The sequence below is a fragment of the Callorhinus ursinus genome, unplaced genomic scaffold (assembly GCF_003265705.2).
Source record: "Callorhinus ursinus isolate GAN/ISIS: 27379988/994484 unplaced genomic scaffold, GSC_fseal_2.0 scaffold5, whole genome shotgun sequence".
Lineage (NCBI taxonomy): Eukaryota > Metazoa > Chordata > Mammalia > Carnivora > Otariidae > Callorhinus > Callorhinus ursinus.
Window position 1 is genome coordinate 62,264,564 of NW_027397067.1, and position 6,000 is coordinate 62,270,563.

Here is a 6,000-nt window from a genome sequence, read left to right on the forward strand (position 1 = left end):
CTACGTTGTCATAAACCTTTTTGGTTTTAAGGATAAAGTACTAGGTATTTTTTTCTTTGATGCAAATTTTGCATGAAATCTGTGGGAAGGAAGGGAATAAAATATTATACATTTTAACAGAATAACCTATCACCTAACAATTCATCCCAAATTGGGGACAATGCTTTTTTGGGGCGTCATTTATGAAAATGGCTTTTGCTCAGTTGTCTCAAAGGCATATCATTTTAGGTTCGAAGTTTTGAATGGTTGTTTGTGTGGCTGGAGTCCCTGGAGGTCAAGTATTTTTATTTTAACTATTCAACTGAGAGTAGCGTCTTACAACTAAACATGCGTTCCAAATAATTCAATGAGAAGCAGCAGAGCAGTACTTGGTAGAACTATAAATAAAATTAATTAAGGTTCCTACCAAGGCCAAGTTTGGCAAAGCCTGTGTGGTTCCTACCTCCAGGACAGTCTAACTCTGTGCCCTGGAGGCTGGAGAGATTCACTGGGCCTATGTCTGCATAATGCAGAAAGCATCTCTGCTATTTAGATTTCTCGATTGTACATATTAGGTATATAAATATTAATAAAAAATTTCTGCCCTTAAATATTACATGTCACAGTTAATATTCTGTGCTGTCTGGATATCAGTTTTTCAATATTTGCTCTTAGAACTTTATTAATAAATTTGAGGCTTGTTTTTCCCTTTGTGGGAATTTTATGTGGAACACTATGTTCAAACTACTAAGGGGAAAATAAAAGCCATTCATTTATTGATGGAAGACAGGAATGTAGCATGTGCCCTACAGTTTTAGCAATATAAGGTATTACTGAGATAAATGTTATCTTAGACACAGTGGGTTTCATCTTGTGTTTGACATAGCAGAGGAATATTTCGCTGTGTCATGTGGCCACAGGGGTCCCCCATATCGAAGAGTTAGCACACCAAGATATCAAGGATTCTGAAGAAGAGCATCTTTCCTTGGTAGGAGACTCTAAGGTGATGGCTTTCAACTTGGCTGCCCGTTGTAACCCCCTCAGAGCTTTACAGAATACTGATGCCTTGGTCCTAGCCCCAAGAATTCTGATTTGACTGATTCAGATAAGGGTTGGGCATTGGGAATTTTAAAAGTTTCTCAGGTGATTTTAATGTGCAGACACAATTGAGAACAGCTGTTATAAAATCACTCCATAACTGAGATTAGAGATCTAATCTGATTCTATCATTTTAAAATATAATCTGGTACTGTGATTTAATTTTAAAGTATGCTCCCTAAGAAAACCCTAGACCTGCAAAATAATCTGCACAAAGAGATCTTGTGGTCACATAAACTTGGGGAATGTTACTTATCATCTTCTAAGAGAAACTCAATTCACCTTGACATGTTAAAGACAATGATAAAGAAACTTGTCTTATCTAGTGTTTCCCAGAATTATTAACTAGGGTCTTCATTTTTTTTATAATAGCTATTATGATCCCACGAAACTAGCGCTCTGTAGTCCACACATGGGTTATGCTGCTTTATGTTTTGAGTCATTTCTGAACTCTGTGTTCAAAAATGGAAATTCCCACATTAGTTGCTTATTTATACATTTTACTACAAAATGCAGTAAGCTCCTATTAGTCACATGGTCTTCTATTGGTAACTATTATTTCTGTGTGGCTGTTGAATGAAGTGCACGTTGATGTGAACCTCACTGGAGATACTTCTTACCTGGGGCTATTCCCGTTGGACCCAGTATTTATTAATGCAAAGGCCCTTATTAAGGTAATCCATCTTTCATGCTCTGTGTGACAGCAAGCAGAGAAGGGCTCCAGGGGTCCTGTTTGAAAGTTACCATCTTACCAGTTACTTAATGGTTTGAATTAACCCTCTGTGTAGCTTCAATCACGAATCCCCTGTCCTAAAACGCCTTCCCTTGTCTTAAAATGTCAAAAACGTTAGGGAATGTGTTTCTTGGGCAGGGAAGAAAGCCAGAAGATTTGGGGATGTGGAAAGAGTGGAGAATGGAATGATCAGGGTTGTGGAACTATAACCAAGGTGGGGGGGATGTTTACTGACAAAGTCAGGTGGAGGGGGTGGTAAATTGGCCTCAAGGCTGGAGAAGGCAGTAGACATGCTATTTATCATTTCTCCTTGGGTAGAAATGAAGGTGTGACTAGAACACAGACCAGGAAGCAAGGCTGCCCATGCTGTCTGTTCACTTCACCGCTCAGGTGTTGTCTTACCTGGTTCCTCGTGCCAACTGGCCTCCTCCTATGTTCATTTTCTTTCCTTGGCTTCTCTAACTGTCCCCTCGCTGCTTTTTCCTTAGGACTTTACCTCCTCCACCTGTCCTCCCCCAGGGCTCCCGCACTCTTGCTCTTTGCTCCCGTGGTGGCCTGTGCCCACTTACTCCCATCAGGAAGATTTCTTTAGTTTTACCCTAACTGTATTATCTTTATATTAAAAGCATAACTTTATATTTACCGTAATATTTTTAAGAGTAGGAATTGTACTGTTGATTCATGTCTCCCCAGATCATGGAAGACACCTAACAGAACATCAGCAAATGTTTTTTAAACTCAACTAATTGACTGATCCCATAAACACTCAAGAGATCCAATAGAGAGACGGAGTCAAGGCCAGCAAGAAACAGCACCGAAAGGAATGGTGATTTATATTTCTAATGTACGCTTAAAAAGATCACTCTGATTATAGAACTGGTGAATATTTATCGTAGAAGATTTTTAAAATAAAGGAAGAAATAAAGAATATAAAAACAATGTATAAACCCACCACCCCAAAATAACCATTTTAAACAATTCTGAGCATTTCAGATCTTTTTCTCTACATAGGCACCAGTCTGTCTGTCTGTCTATGCATCCAAATTATGCTTACGAGGGAATGTGGATTATAGTGAAAAAGTGATTTTGTACCCTTCCCCATTTAAGGATATATTCTTTCATTCACCACATGTTTAGAGGGCTTAATATCATGTACCAGGCACTGTTTTAAGTTCTAGGGATACATTAGTATCTTGAATGTTTTCCTGAAAACTTGATATTTAATGACTTATTAATATTTCATATTTTAGGTTAACTATAATTCATTTGACAAATTCCTGGCTGTTGTAGTTATCATTTCACACTATTATTAGTAATTTCTGCAGTGAGTACCCTCATTCATGAATCTTTGTGTTCTTCTCTGATCATTCACTTAGGATAGAAGGGAAGTTATATCAGATTATAAAGCATAAACTGTTCACAAAGTTGTTTAGAGATGCTTCTACAAAAGCAGATTATACAAATAGTAATATACAAATATTTTATAAGAATAATATACAATAATATTCATAATAATTCACGAACCCAGGTCCCCAGTAGTGCAGGAGAGTACCCATCCTGCCACCTCAGTGGTATTAACTTGTATTTCATTGTTAAATATCTTTGTATATTGCCTCATATTAGAATCTGTTTATTCTAGTAGGTCTAATGTCACACTTGTATATAAATATGTAATCTTTGTTTTTCCATTAATTTTTGTTGATTTTCACTCATTGTGACCATTCAGAAAATACAGATTTTAAAGGAAACCCCTGAAACCTATTTTTAAGGATTTTCTTTTGAGGAGAAAGTTATATTGTAGCCTACTGGCAAAGTCCTGGGGCTTTCAAAATGGTTTCTTGCTAGTTGCTTTCCTTGGTTAACATATTCAGTTCAGGTGCTCACATTTAGTGGAGGTACATTAAACAAGGCAGATGTTCGGTGAAAGTCAAGTGTCCTTCAAAGAGTAATAACAGCATCCCAGGGGCTCCCTTTGAGTGTGAAACCTTCTCTGAGACTCAGCATAATAATTTGTTGGGAGAATCTTCATGGAAAAAAAAAAATCCGGCTTAACGTAGATCAGCATATGACAGTACTGTCCATGGTGGAATACTATCTCTGTTTTTAGACATGTGCATGGAAAAGGTCCAGTTGTTGTCGTAAAAAACAATTTTAATCCCAATCACTAATAAAATGCTCATATTTTGAAGGCAAATTACCAACTTATTGAAAGGAAGACACATCCAAGGACAAGAAATGTCATTCATCAAGAATTTCTAAGTGTTAATGTGGTCTAAATGGAATGGTATTTAGTTTAATTAAAGGAAACTAAAAAAAAAAACTGTTTATTCGTCATCTAGGAAGGTCACCATGTAGACAACATAATAAGAAATTAAAGGGAGGTCAGCTGGTCTCAAAAGCAAAGCATCGTTACTTTTGGTACAAAAGGTTGGGCTAGTGGATGACTCCATGTTTGGAGTGACTCTGAGTCTAGCTGTACAGTTTCTTGTTATTGGCTCTTTTTTACCCCATAGTTTGCTTCTTTGCTTCCCATGAACACACATGCCTTATTTTTTTTTAAAGATTTTATTTACTTATTTGCCAGAGAGAGAGAGAGAGAGCACAAGTAGGGGGTAGTGGCAGGCAGAGGGAGAAGCAGGCTCCCCACTGAGCAAGGAGCCCAACGCGGGACTCGATCTCAATCCCAGAACCCTGGGATCATGACCTGAGCAGAAGGCAGATACTTAACCGACTGAGCCACCCAGGCATCCCAACACGCATGCCTTATAATTTATATAAGTTGTTTTTTGTTGTTGTTGTTGCTTCTGTCATGCAATCCAGAAGTCAAAGAGCAGATATGCATAGAGTAAATTGGGGTTTCTCAACCTTGGTACCATTGGATGGGTAGTTGTCTGTTGAGAAGGGCTGTCCTGTGCATTGTAAGAGATTTAGCAAGATTCAGGGCTTCTGCCCACGAGCACCCCTCTTTCCTAGTTGTGACAAACAAGAACATTTCCAGATATTGCCAGATGTCCTTTGGGAGGCAACATTGCCCCTGGTTGGGAACCATTAGGGTGGAGTAGAGTAAATGTAGTCCAATTTTCCTAAGGGATCTTCTGCTTCACCTCTTGGCAGAGCACATTCCATTTCCTATACAACAACCATAGTGGTCTTTCCTAAAATAAAATCTTGTCTCCTTCCAACTTATAACATTCTAATGGCTGCTTTTGGCACGGCAATAAAATCTCAACTCCTTGTAGCATTTTTAAAGACCTTCCATAACCCTGCCCCAGCCCACTCTCTGACCTCATAGGTTACCCCACTTCCTTCCCTCAGTCTCTGCGGTTATCCTGGTCAAAGTAACCACCTCAAAGAGGCCTTTTCTGCCCATCTATGAACATAGCCCCTCCCTCCTTCCTGGTATACTGTTACATCATCTGGTTTATTTTCTCTATAAGTGCTTATTACAACCTGAGTTTGCTTGGTATCTCTGTTTTACTATTTTATTATTTCTTCCCAAGCACAGAAGATAAACTCTGTGGGTGCAAAGGCATTTCTATTTGTTCACTACTCCTTTCCCAATGCTTAGGACAAGCCTAATACTTTATAGGTGCTCAAAAAAAATCCTGTGAAAAAATTAATAAATGGATACAAAAAGTCAGGGGTAGTGACTCAGTATATATACTTTCTCTTTTTCTATATTCAGATTTGACAATTTAGTAATATTTCCAATATCAAATTAATACAAAGAATAATGTAAGCATCCTCATGTATCTACTATCCAGACAATGTGATCTTGAGATGCAAAGCAGGAAGCGTGCTATTATGAATTTGATGGAATCAGTGTGCATATGTAAACAATACAAATTCTTCATGAAGACTTTTCCATCTATGTAAAGCAACATTGATATGTTAAGTATTCAAGTGTGGAATGCTGAAAACCCTCAAGGGGCTCAGTCTGATGGGTGGGCAGGCACAGAGAAGGAGACCATTCGAGATAATCTGATGAGTGCTTCAATGTGAAATGAAGCATCAGGGGCTAGGGGAACACTTCAGAGAAACTCTGGAGTAGACAGGAGCTGGAATGTATGTGTTGGAAACCAGGGAAGCCCGACCAGAATTCTAATTCTCAAAGAGTACTCTGATGTATTTTGGTCAAGAATCCCTCCCCATGGTTAGTGAAAGGAGGGTGCCTCGTGAAGTCAGGAGTA

The 6,000-nt window shown here is 38.5% G+C and overlaps 1 long non-coding RNA gene across 1 annotated transcript in view; it reads left to right on the forward strand.

Annotated features, from left to right (window-relative positions):
- Window positions 1–4,564, forward strand: part of LOC141372759 (uncharacterized) — a 55,911-nt gene extending 51,347 nt beyond the window's left edge. Inside the window, exon 4 of the long non-coding RNA XR_012378163.1 lies at window positions 2,504–4,564. This is a non-coding gene — a long non-coding RNA (uncharacterized lncRNA). The remainder of the gene's footprint in view (window positions 1–2,503) is intronic.
- The last annotated feature ends 1,436 nt before the right edge of the window (window positions 4,565–6,000 follow it).